At 48.9% G+C, this 13,091-nt stretch overlaps 1 pseudogene; it reads right to left on the bottom strand.

Moving 5' to 3' along the window:
• Window positions 1–11,989: 11,989 nt before the first annotated feature.
• On the bottom strand, window positions 11,990–12,063 carry LOC123047739 (uncharacterized; annotated as a pseudogene).
• Between the last annotated feature and the right edge of the window lie 1,028 nt (window positions 12,064–13,091).

Raw genomic sequence — 13,091 nt, forward strand, 5'->3', positions numbered from 1 at the left:
GCGGACGACGAAGAAATTCGAAGCCCACCCACCACCCACTTCGTAGCCACTATCGATGATTTAACCGACATGCTCAACTTCGACACCGAAAACATTGACGGTATGGACGCCGATGAAGGAGACGACCAAGAACCAGCGCCTATAGGGCACTGGACAACCACCTCATCCCATGATGTATGCATGGTGGAGACACCTAAAAGAAACGACGACGGGGATCAAAAGGGCGCAACGAGGGATCGTCCCCTCGAAAAGCAATCAAAGCGGCGGCGTAAGCGCCGTGCCAAACCCCACCTCGACAGAGACCCAGCCATAGAGCAGGGCGAACCGGCGGACGACGAACATGCCGTCGACCAACCGTCCGAATAGGGAAACTTTGATAAACAAACCAACCAACCCGTCCCCGGCGAAGATAATAGTCCAGACGACCTCACGCCGGACAAGTTGCTGGAGCATAAGAACCTCCACCAAAGGCTTGTCGCCACTGCGCGTAGCCTGAAATAGCAGAAGCGGAAGCTCAAAACAGCGGAAGATGCACTCAGAATCAGATGGGGCAAAGTACTCAACACCGCACACAAGTACGGCGACAGTCACCACACAAAGAGCTATCCGAAGCGAAAACTACTACCGGAATTTGATGAGGAGGCCTTAGAGCCCCCATAGTTAAAAAACGAGGAAGCCACCTGGTCGGATAGACGACCCCATGACCAACATAGAGCGGCAAATGGCGCCGCACTCAATCCGGCACGTGATCCGCACAAGGATTCACATCAAAAAGACGGTCCAACCAGATGTATCTATGGGCCAAGAAAGCAAGCTCTAGTAAGCAATGCAATGCAACAAATATCCAAACATCGCGGCACACCCAAATACAGGGGCGCCGCACATCCCCTATGTTTCATCGATGAGGTGTTGGACCATGAATTTCCAGCGGGATTCAAGCCCGTAAACATAGAGGCATACGACAGAACAACAGACCCTGTAGTCTGGATTGAGGATTATATCCTCCACATACACATGGCTAGAGGAGATGACCTGCACGCCATAAAATACTTACCCCTCAAGCTCAAAAGGCCAGCCCGGCATTGGCTTAAAAGCCTTCCCGAAAACACCATAGGAAGTTGGGAAGAGCTCGAGGATGCTTTTCGGGCAAATTTTCAAGGGACCTATGTTCGACCTCCGGATGCAGACAATCTAAGTCATATAACTCAACAACCCGGAGAGTCAGCCCGGAAACTCTGGAACAGATTTCTTACTAACAAGAATCAGATAGTCGGCTGTCCGGACGCTGAAGCCCTAGCAGCTTTCAAACATAGCGTTCGAGACGAATGGATCGCCAGACACCTCGGCAAAGAAAAGCCAAGAACAATGGCCGCATTGACAAGCCTCATGACCCGCTTTTGCGTAGGAGAAGATAGCTGGTTGGCAAGAAGCAGCACCAGCAACCCAAGTACATCCGAAGTCAGAGATGGAAACGGGAAACCGCGCCGTAGTAAGGAACATCGTCGGATCAAGGATAACAGTCCGAAGAGCATGACAGTCAACGCCGGATTCAAAAGCTCTCGGCAGAATCAGAAAAAGCCGCCCCCAAAGAAAATAGGGACGAGTTATCTAACCTCAACAAAATCTTGGACAAAATATGCCAAATCCACAGTACCCGCGGGAGGCCTGCAAACTACACCCACAGAGATTGTTGGGTCTTCAAGCAATCCGGCAAACTCAACGCCGAACACAAGGGGCTCGACATACCAAGCGAGGACGACGACGAACCCCACAAGCAGAGCAACGGAGAACAAAAGAAGTTCCTGCAAGAAGCCAAAACAGTAAATTCACTTCATGTGACAAAAGGGAAAAACAGAGTGGCATCTATGGAGATACGTGCCATACGGCCTGTCCCAGAGGAGTCCCACCACTAGTTGTTACAACCAATCACCTTTGATCATCAAGATTACTCTAGAGGTATCCGGAACGCAGGCTGGACTGCCTTGGTATTAGATCTGATAGTTGACAGACTCCACTTTACACAAGTCCTAATGGACGGCGGCAGTGATCTAAACCTGCTATACCAAGACACAATCCGCAAAATGGGGATAAACCCGACAATAATTCGCCATGGCAACACCTCCTTTCAAGGGGTCACGCCAGGACCAGATACCCATTGTACGGGTTCCCTCTTGTTAGAAGTTACGTTCGGATCCCTCGACAACTTCCGAAGCAAAAAGCTAACCTTCCACATCGCCCCATTCATAAGTAGCTATCAAGCACTACTAGGACGCGAAGCTTTCGCCCGCTTTAACGCAATACCGCATTATGCATCCCTTACACTTAAAATGCCTGGTCCACGAGGCATCATCTCATTAAAGGGAAATATCGAGTGCTCCTCGAGCGCGGACGATGATGCAGCTGCCTTGACAGCCGCACACTAAACCATCTTTACTAGTTAAAGCACCTAAACAGGTCGTTCAAGTCCCCGGACATGGCTCGACGAGTCCGGCGTAAACACACAAAGGCTTACTGGCCGCATACCCCTGTACAAGGGGCTCCACGTGTTTACACCAAGAGACAATAATGCTCAATCTTACCCATTTTCTGTATTATACTTTGTTTATTTAATATAACATAGATTTCTCGCACGATTGTTTTCAACTAAGTTCCTCTCTTTTACAGATGAACAATGTGCTACACCCGTCCAGGATACGGCACACCGGAGACACAGGCGCAGATGGGCAGTAGGGACCCGTTTCAAGGATTCTTTTCAGATTAAGACCCTGCATAAACCTTTTTTACTGTCTCTTGTTGATAACATCCCCCAGTTTTTTTCATAACCGAGGAGGAGGCTGGCGTCTTGGCATGTGTCCATGCCAGAATTTTGCGCGTACCTAGACACCAGGGGCTTCTTACCAAGGGCTTTTGTTCAGCCCGTTTTCATAAAGACCGAATACCTTAGGGAGTGTTCGGCCTCGCGAGTTTGGCCTTATGTGCATCAGCTCTGAATCATGTCTTTGGTAAAATGTTGGGTTTGCCCAGCTCCTGTGTTTTGCTGCCTTACGTTCCGCTCTATCGGCTAAGGCGGCACCAGGAGAACTACTGCGATTGTGCCCCGGTTCGGCCAGGCGAGCACCTCAGTAGAGAAAGCCGAAAACTGACTGTCATGATATAGCGAGAGACTGGTCAACCACTCGATGACTTGCCGGAATCTTTAGGATTCCTCTACATTAGCGAAGGGCCGTTTCCCGGTCAGGAACACACGCGCCCCGAATTCGGGCGAGCGCGGTGCCCCTAGGGGCTATTCAGTAGCCCCACTATCAAACTCCTATGGCTAAGTGAAAGTGATAAAGCATTATAGTCCGGTTGCCTAGTTCGCTGCGCTATCACCTCCTTTGTAGGACCAAGACGTTGGATCAAGTGTGAAAATGCGCCTTCTGCGAACACACCCGCATTATATGCGTGGGGGCTGAAGCCAACGACTGCCATCTTTCAGGTTATATACACATATACGTTAACGGTCGCACATGAGATATTCTAATTCTTGAAAGCACAAGTATAAAAAAGCTCTTATATGCCATCAAAACATTGTTTTACAATAATACACATTATTCAAACATAACATCCTTCGAGCACTGCGTCTCTATTAAACAAGCGCCCTACAGAACTTCCTCAAAATAGTGCTCGGCAGGCACTCGGCTTTCGTCCGAATCTTGGGATGCAACAGCACTGGCCTTCATCTCCGCCCAGTATGTCTTGACACGGGCAAGAGCCATCTGTGCACCCTCTATGCACGCTGACCTCTTCATTACATCAACATGGGGCACGACACCAAGGAACTGTTGCACCAAGCTAAAATAACTCTTCGGCTCGGGTCCTTTCGGCCACAGATGACTCACGACATGCTTCATGGCGAGTCTGAATAACCTGTTCAGCTCTGCCCATGCGGCCAAACGATCGGATACCGAAAGTGGGCGCTCTGGATTGTGGAACTGCGACCAAAAAAGTTCTTCCAATTCATGGCCATTTAGACCCCGGAAGTGTTCGGCCGCATCCGCGGCACTCGCCGCCAAATCCAGATAAGTGTTCGCCGCACTCCACTTCCGATCTAACGGAGCATACTTAGGATCCCCGAACTTCATCCGCAGCATATAGCGCTTTCCAACCGTGATATCTCCGGCCTGACGTAGCTCCTCCTTCATAGCTCTCATTGCAGAGCGAGTATCCTTGGCCTCGGTAGTGACCTTTTCTAGGTCCTTCTGTGCCACCCTATCTTCTTTTTCAAGAAGCTTGCAGCGGTCGGCAGCATTCTTCAATTTTATAGCCATCTCGGCCATTTCCTTCTTGCTCTGGCAGTGAGCAGCCTGTTCGGCTTTTAGCTCTTCAGCCGCCTTCAAGGCAGCCGCATCGCTTTTCCTGGCTTGCTCCTTGGTTCGGGCAAGTTCCGCCCGAAGGTTCTCCATGGCAGCGGCACCATCTGCATTAAGCACACATGTTATAAGGTACGAGCATCAAGCTCCTCTTACCAGATGTCTTCGGAGACATTACATATCTTGTGCCTCGTCCAGCCGCTCGTTGACAAGCGCCATGTCGGCATCTGCAACGTCAATTTGCCGCTTTAGCTCGGCCAATTCATCAGTCCGGCTAGCCACCGAACTCTTAGCCACCTACATAGGAAAGGCGACATATTATACCTGGGTTTATGATCCTCTACGCGTCGTCATTTTTTGACAACGCACAGAGTCTCAGGGGCTACTATCTATACAAGGCACATTTTATATATGCGGATCTGTCAAAAGGTACATCATTTCGCGTACCTCAAAACCTGTCAGTAAACTCCTGGCAGCCTCGTACAATCCGCTTTCTGCGGATGAAATCCTTCTAATCACCGTGTTCATCAACACACGGTGTTCTTCTGAGATAGATGCTCGCCCGAGCAGACCCTTCAGCTCCTCCGACCGTGCACCAAACGGTGCCGGACTCGTCCGAAGACCTTTTTCGAAGGCCGGATTCGGAGAAACCCTCCGAGACGACACCTTGGGGTGGCCCTCCTTGCAAGATGGTACAGCTGGGGGAGGCGTTCCGCTCTCCATCAACTCCGGATGATGATCCCCTAAAGATGAGCTCTGCTGAGAAGGGTTGAGATCCGAACTACAAGGTAAAATTTTGGTTATCTTCCTCAGAAATAAAACAGGGATGTCTCTCATTTTAAAACCCCTCTCTTTACTTACGGCTCGTTGGAGAGCTGATCCACTTGGCGGAGCAATGCGGCCGGGGCACCCTCCGGCGCCGGACACTCTGACGAAGATTTCTTCCCCCGCTTTGAGGCCATCGACTCCGGGTCTTCAGAGGTGGTCCTCTTCTTTCCCTGGATAGAGGAATTCTCGATTCCTCCTTTCCTGACAGCATCCTTCGCGGAGGCAGTAGCTTCTTTGTTCCCCTCTTCGCCTTCTTCCAAAGGCACAATCTCCAGCATCCTGGTCAACACGGGATCCGGCGTGGTCTCAGGGAGGGGGGCCGGACACCTGATAAGCTTTGCTTTCGCTATCCACTCCTGTTTAAAGGATAGCTCTTTTAAAGGCAGCTTTATGATAAATGTACGGATAGCGTGTCCGGGTACAGGGCTACTTACTTGAGTATCCGGGCGATTGCAGCTCAGACCTGCGTCCTCGGACAAGTCCGGACACATTGCTTGTGATCCGAAGAACAATTTGTACATCTCCACGGGCGTCGTGCCCATAAAATGTTGGAGAGCTCATGGTCCTTCCGGATTAAACTCCCACAGACGTAGGGGACGGCGTTTACAGGGCAGGACGTGACGAATCAACATAACCTGCATCACTACGGCCAGATTGATATCTCTTTCTAGGAGATCTCGAATGCGGCCCTGCAACGAGGGCACGTCCTTGGATGGCCCCTAGTTAAGCCCTTTATTGACCCATGACGCTAGCCGTGGTGGGGGACCCGAGCGAAAAGCAGGTGGTGCCACCCATGTGGTGCCCCTGGGAGCTATGATGTAAAACCACTCTCGATGCCATAAGCCGAACTCCTCTTGAAAAGAGCCCTCGGGCCATGGAGCATCGGCAATCTTTCTTATAACAGCTCCTTCGCACTCCGCGTGCTGCCCCTCGATCATCTTCGGTTCTACTTTGAAGGTTTTGAGCCACAATCCAAAGTGAGGAGTAATATGGAGGAAGGCCTCACACACGACAATGAACGATGAGATTTGGAGGATGGACTCCGGAGCTAAGTCATGAAATTCCAGCCCATAATAAAACATGAGCCCCCTCACAAAGGGGTCAATCGGGAAGCCTAGCCCCCTAAGGAAGTGAGATATGAACACCACGCTCTCACCGGGCTGGGGAGTGGGAATAGCCTGCCCTTGAGCAGGCAGCCTATTCGAGATTTTGCCGGTTAGATACCTGGCGTCTCTCAGCTTTCGCACATCTTCTTCCATAACAGAAGAAGGCATCCACCGGCTTTGAAGGTCAGAGCCGTACATCATCGAAGGTCCGAAGCGCCTGAATCTGGAGCTTTGGGTGTTGGAACTCGAGGAGAGAGGCGGATTTGATTGGATTGAAAGAAAGGAGTCGAGCCTTGGTCTCTTTATAAAGAGGTTGAATACCAAGAGCCCTCCCCGTGACCATTTGGGACTCACTTTCAATTAAGAAGTCATACCGATGGCACGGTTGGGCTACCAACGCCCGTATTGATGAGAACCCCGGAATAAGGGGATACAATCTCTGCTTTAACAAGACGTGCCAAGGAAACCGCCTCGCTAAACGCGCTGAGGTGGGACAGTAAAACGATTCGAATAAAGGCTTGGCCGTGGCCTGATGTCATGCTGCGGGATACGTCAGCAAATTAGATTGGTACAAATATTATTCTCTCTACGGTGGTATGTGGAACTTATTTTGTAGAGCCTGACACTATCCTTGTGTTCAACATCTTCTATGAAGTATTCAGAGGAGGAACCCGCCTTGCAATGCCGAAGACAATTTGCGCGCCGGACTCGTCGTCATTGAAGCCTGGTTCAGGGGCTACTGCGGGAGTCCCGGATTAGGGGGTGTCCGGATGGCCGGACTATGACCTTTTGGCCGAACTCCTGGACTATGAAGATACAAGATTGAAGACTTCGTCCCGTGTCCGGATGAGACATTCCTTGGCGTGGAAGGCAAGCTTGGTGATACGGATATGTAGATCTCCTCCCATTGTAACTGACTCTGTGTAACCCTAACCCTCTCCGGTGTCTATATAAACCGGAGGGTTTAGTCCGTAGGACGAACAACAATCATACCATAGGCTATCTTCTAGGGTTTAGCCTCTTTGATCTCGTGGTAGATCTACTCTTGTACTACCCATATCATCAATATTAATCAAGCAGGAGTAGGGTTTTACCTCCATCAAGAGGGCCCGAACCTGGGTAAAAACATCGTGTCCCTTGTCTCGTGTTACCATCCTCCTAAACGCACAGTTCGGGACCCCCTACCCGAGATCCGCCGGTTTTGACACCGACAGTCTTGATGATGGCCACCTGGCAGATTGTGGGCGTGCAAAGCATTGGGAGCACACCCGAGCAGGCGGTGTTGACGGGGTGGTCGTCTGAGTTGAAGGTCAGGTCGGCCTTGGGTGCCACCCTACCCGGAGGAGTTCCTTGCCGCGCGAGGGCGGCGCCGATCTGGCGGAAGAACGGCTTGACGTGATGGTCTGAGGGTGGCGCCTGCGAGCCGCCCAGGAGAGCTGTAACAACCGGGGCCACCGGCCCCGTTTAGTGGGTGAGGAAGAGGTTGCGCAGCTCCTCCCAGGAGGCCACAAAACATGTTGGCAGGTTGAGTAGCCAAATGCGTGGGACGCCAGTGAGCGCCATGGGAAACTAGTTGGCCATGACCTTGTCGTCGCCTCCGGCCTTGAGGACGGCCTCCTTGTATGCCAGCAGGAAAACCAATGGTTCTGTCGCGCCATCATAGCGTTGCGCCATCTCTGGCTTGAACTTGTGCGGCCACTGCATCTGCCGCAAGGCGGGAGCCAAGGGTTGGATCCCCCTGGCCCCAGCATTGGCATCGGCCGCCAGATCTGGAGGCGTGTTGTCCGCCATGAGGGCGAAGCGCGGTGTTGGTGGAGAGTGAGCCGACGGAAGGGAGAGTTCCGGCGCACCCCTACTTGGCACGCCAAATGTCGGATATCGGGTTCCGGCAAAACCCTGAAGGTTCAAACTCTGGGATGCGCACGAAGATCTTCTCCCTACCGAAAGATGCCCATAGCCTCACCGCGATTTCTAAGCTAGCACGATGAACAACACAAGATACACAAGGTTTATACTGGTTTGGGCCGCTGTTGTGGTGTAATACCCTAATCCAGTGTGTGGCGTGGTGGATTGCCTCTTGGGCTGATGATGAACAGTACAAAGGAAGAACAGCCTCGCGAGGATAGGTGTTCTTGTGGTGGTGTGTTTGGAGAGGAGTCGATCCATCTATGTTGGCTCTAGATGAGATGCCTTCTACTATGGTGACTAGCCCTATTTATAGAGGCCCTGGTCCTCTTCCCAAATATTGAGCGGGAAGGGAGCCAACAACGGCCATTTCGAAAGGGGACAACTAGTACAAGCTATCCTGACTAAAGGTGGTCTTCGACTGCCAAAGGCACTGGTGATGAGGCTGTCTTGGGCTCCACGGTGACCTCCGTCCTGCTGGACTTGGTCTCATTGCACCAATATGGAAACCTTTGCGTGATGCCTCGGTACTCTGTGCCTGCACTTGCCCCCTTTGCACCCAAAGAGGAAATGAGGACACTGCGCAAGCTGGCGCCCGCCTGGTCTTGATCGTCATGGCTTGCGTCATGAGCACCTCACGAGGTACCCCTTGCCTTGATCTCTCTGCCTCCTCGCGAGCCTGCCTGGTGCGGTGTCCCCTCAGGAGGCCTTGCATCATCCGCCTCGTGAGGCTTGGCCCCTTGCGAGGGTCTTGAGCGTTTGTTGATGAAGGCGGGCCGTACTGGGCCACTGGATGAGCTACACTGCAGGCCGCAGGTTGGCAAGTCTGGGGACCCCCGTTCCCAGAATGCCGACACCGACAGCCAGCGCAGCGTCATCACCCTTGATGTTTCTAACCTGATTCCCACCATCTGGAGAGATGCCAAGCACCCACCACATCCTAGGTACTTGTCACCTTTAAACCCGTCCAGCATCACCTGCCCAATGTACTTCAAATATACTAACCGGTCACAGTTACCTGTTATGCAGCTGGCAAAAACTACAAGGACGATGTTTCTTCTGGATCTAACAGCTTGGCCAACCAAGATCCTGGACTGAGGCATTGCTATGATCTTGTAAGTGCGTCTCTCTCTCTTGTATTGTTCTGTGCGTACCAACATGCTTTGCTAGGATTTTCGACCAGTAATCCCTTTGTGCAGACAAAGATTTCTACTACTGGCTGCTAAATAGGTATGTAGATGTCATACATGATACTACCTCGTACCTCCGTTCCTAAATATAAGTCTTTCTAGAGATTCCACTATAGGCTACACATGGAGCAAAATGAGTGAATCTACACTCGAAAATGCATCTATATACATCTGTATGTGGTCCATACTGGAATCTCTACAAAGACATATATTTAGGAACAGAGGTAGTACATTACACAACATCGTAGGTGGCATGTACGAATTCCAGTGCACTACATTAGGCTCCCTTAGAGTGCCTGCTAGTCCAGCACATAGAGTCATGGCTAGTTTATGCTACGCACACAATCGTTAATTGGTGGTTTAAATATGTGCAAGGGATATGCAATGTAGTATCATGTAGAGATGTCTGAAATTAGCACTACAAGAAATATGTCAACTTGTGACCACCACTATTGGTCACTGAAAGGTCATTGTTTTTCATTTGCGACGTTTTTGTGACCAAAAACAGAAGTCAAAAGCTGGCAGTCATAAACTGAAATTAACGACCTTCTTCGGCATAAGGTCGTATACGTTTACGACCAAAATAGAAGGTCGTTGAACCCATGACCTTTTGTTTTGGTCACTGGCTGTCTACCCAGGCCACGTCGGATCCGATGTGGCAATCTTACGTGGTAAATTGCGACCAATTGAAAAGGTCGTTGATAAGATTCAGCCCGGTCCAATTCGCTATTCTACATGGGCTTAGCACAATAATTTAGCCTTTTATATTTTTTTCCTGTTAGTTTGAGCATGGACCATACCCCACAATTCGGCCTTTTTGTGAGGTTCTTCCATACTAGGGGGCCTCGGCCTTTTTTGCATTATATTTCTTTTTTATTTTCTAAGTATTTTTTGTTTCGCTTTTTAAATAGTCCAATGCTTGTTGGGTTGTTGCCTTTTCCAGCCCAATTATTTGTCCAATATTAGATCTCAGGTTTTGAAAGAAATGTTTGGACAAAGTTGTTTCATATTCAAATCAGGAAAACTCCATGTCGAATTCAAATCATCCATCATATCACATCACATAACACATCTCCCAGGTTTACATACACATCTCTAAGAAATACATTTACACAAGAATATAGCAGGAACAGAGGGAATATCTGCTACTATCCTAACATGTACGTATATGCACGTGTGCTTGCTTGACCGGCGCATGCATCACCGTAGATGCCAAACAAGTAGGCATCATTGACGTCTACTCACAGCTTCCTCGCACCAGAAAAAGAGTCAAAACAAAAAATATTAGACCATAATATGACACCAGACCACAGATTAGTAACTTTAAATCAGAAAGTATATCCACATCACCATAAAATAGTCCCGGACCATCACAAAGAAGCCAAATACTATTAACTAATGATTAGTAGACACATACATGATTCAGCCACATAATGGCTACCACAAGAAAAAGTGACAACTGTCTAAGCAAGCTGCTAGTGTATACAAGGTGATTGAAATCCTGCTGTTTAGTACTCCCTCTACACATGGGTTAAGCAGAAACCAATCAGTGGCAGACACGAGTGAAGCTACCAAGATAATATAAAATTTATATAATCAGTACCACTGCTTGATTTTTGCAATAGTTTAGAAAAGAACAATGAGTTTTCAGTAAAGAGGAATATGTGGCTAGAACCTTTTCTTTTTGGTGAAGGTGTCGATGGTATGCACGCTTGTATTAACAAGAACAACAGCTGGGCGTTTTGTATGAGTAAGGAAAGCATAGATGATTTTTTTTAAGATCCACAAACCTAGGCATAACAAGTTTGTTTTTACCAGACTGTCAACATATATACAGTATTGCAGTTATGTTTACAATCAGGTAGACACACTTGGCATATGCACAACAAATAGAATCTACCAACATCTAATAAGAACAAAGAACCTACCTTTTGGATTTGATTAAATTTCTCTCTGTGCTCATCCTCAAGTGCAACTCCACCGAGAACAACATCTTTTATTTGGCCTCGCAAGGAAATTAAAAAGCACCATTAGGAATGGAAAATGCATATGTGACAGCTATCTATCAAGCACTTCACTGAAACAACAAGAAATTATCAAACCTCTACCTCTAGTCTGGTACCAAATCCCCACAAAATCACGTGGGCCAAAGTAACAAGCACAAAAGCAGGTTACAGCCAGGATCTATGATAATTTGCTACTATGCACTAGTATTGCTGGATAACTCGTCTAGCAAGATAAAATACATAGGATAACTCATCGGGCCTACAAGGCGGGCTTGCTGCAACCACAAAATCACAAGCCCTCTAAAACCCGGTGCCCATGTTCCTATTATTTTTTGTTTGTTCATTCATCACCCTAGCATAGCGGATTCTATCTAACTAGATGATTTGTGTGGCTTGGCGACAAAAGCAATCCAAGAATGTTCAGGATACCTTCTGGTTGACAAGGTCGAACGCCCTCTTGTGCGCCCGCATCTCAAACCGATCCCAGGTGTTGGTACCTATTTTACCAAAACAGGATAACATAGTTACACTCTGTTTACTTTCAAATCATCATAAGAAACTACAGCACAGCAAGAGTAGCAAATGACTGATTTGTGATGGGCTGAGTATCAGGTTTAAAAAGCTCAATTTTGAACATCAAATGCATCAGAATAATCATATGAATCATCATTTCCTCATCCCATCTACCAAGTGCAACTACTTCATCACTCTAGGTAAATTAAGATGTTAAATGACTAAAACTAGTAGTATGCTACAATCATATGGTACTGGTTAAAAATGTGACTAGAGGACTACACTTGAACACATCACTTGCAATGCCTACTGAAGGAGCAAGTGTATAGAAGAAAACAAACAGCCATCAGTCTTAAAAACCTTGATTTTGTATTCCTCAAATAGAATCTCAGGAATATGTTGTTGTAGGATCATCTGACCAGACAATCCATCATTAACACACGTGCACACACAAAGCAGAGAACAATTTGAAATCAAGTGCAAGAATTGTTATAACACATACAACTAGCATGTTACGATTTGTGGGTGATGGGGAAAATGCGTGTGAAGTGCATAAATCACAGAGGGGTGTGTACAATACACACCATCTTTGACAGCAAGCAAACCAGACAGGAATAGAGCATGTCAATTACTGTAAAGCACAATCACTAGCATGGCGGTGACAGCAGTTACCAGACGCCAACCATTCTTCTTGCAGGTGCTGGACGCCCCCACCTTGTAGCGTGAGTGGAGGTAGCACGCAATCTGCACCAACAAAGCACCAAAAACAATGTCAATCCCCTGTGTCACAGTCTCACAGACAGCCAAACCATCTTAATCCTAAAACCAAAAAAGGCGTCAGCACCACCGAGGAGGAGGACGCACCGAGATGAAGGTGAAATTCTGGGGCGGCATGCCGACGCCGATATCCCTGAAGTACCATCTGTTTCATGTAGTTCTTGAGCGACACGATGTCACCCTCCTCCTCAGAGCAGAGGGTGCTGGCTACGCAACCGCTGAGGAGGACATGCTGCTGTGCCTCCTCACCACCGGAGAGGCGCGTGGCGCCGTGGCTGTTCAGGTTGACAGGGCACTTCTTGAGCGCGTTCCGCACCAGGCCCTCTGCCTCGGACACCGGGAGGAGGGTTTGCAGTAGCACGGCTGCGAGGAGCGCCAGGTCGTCGCCTCTGCAGGTACCCATAGTCGCAATCT

This window comes from Triticum aestivum, chromosome 2B (genome assembly GCF_018294505.1).
Source record: "Triticum aestivum cultivar Chinese Spring chromosome 2B, IWGSC CS RefSeq v2.1, whole genome shotgun sequence".
Classification (NCBI taxonomy): Eukaryota; Viridiplantae; Streptophyta; class Magnoliopsida; order Poales; family Poaceae; genus Triticum; species Triticum aestivum.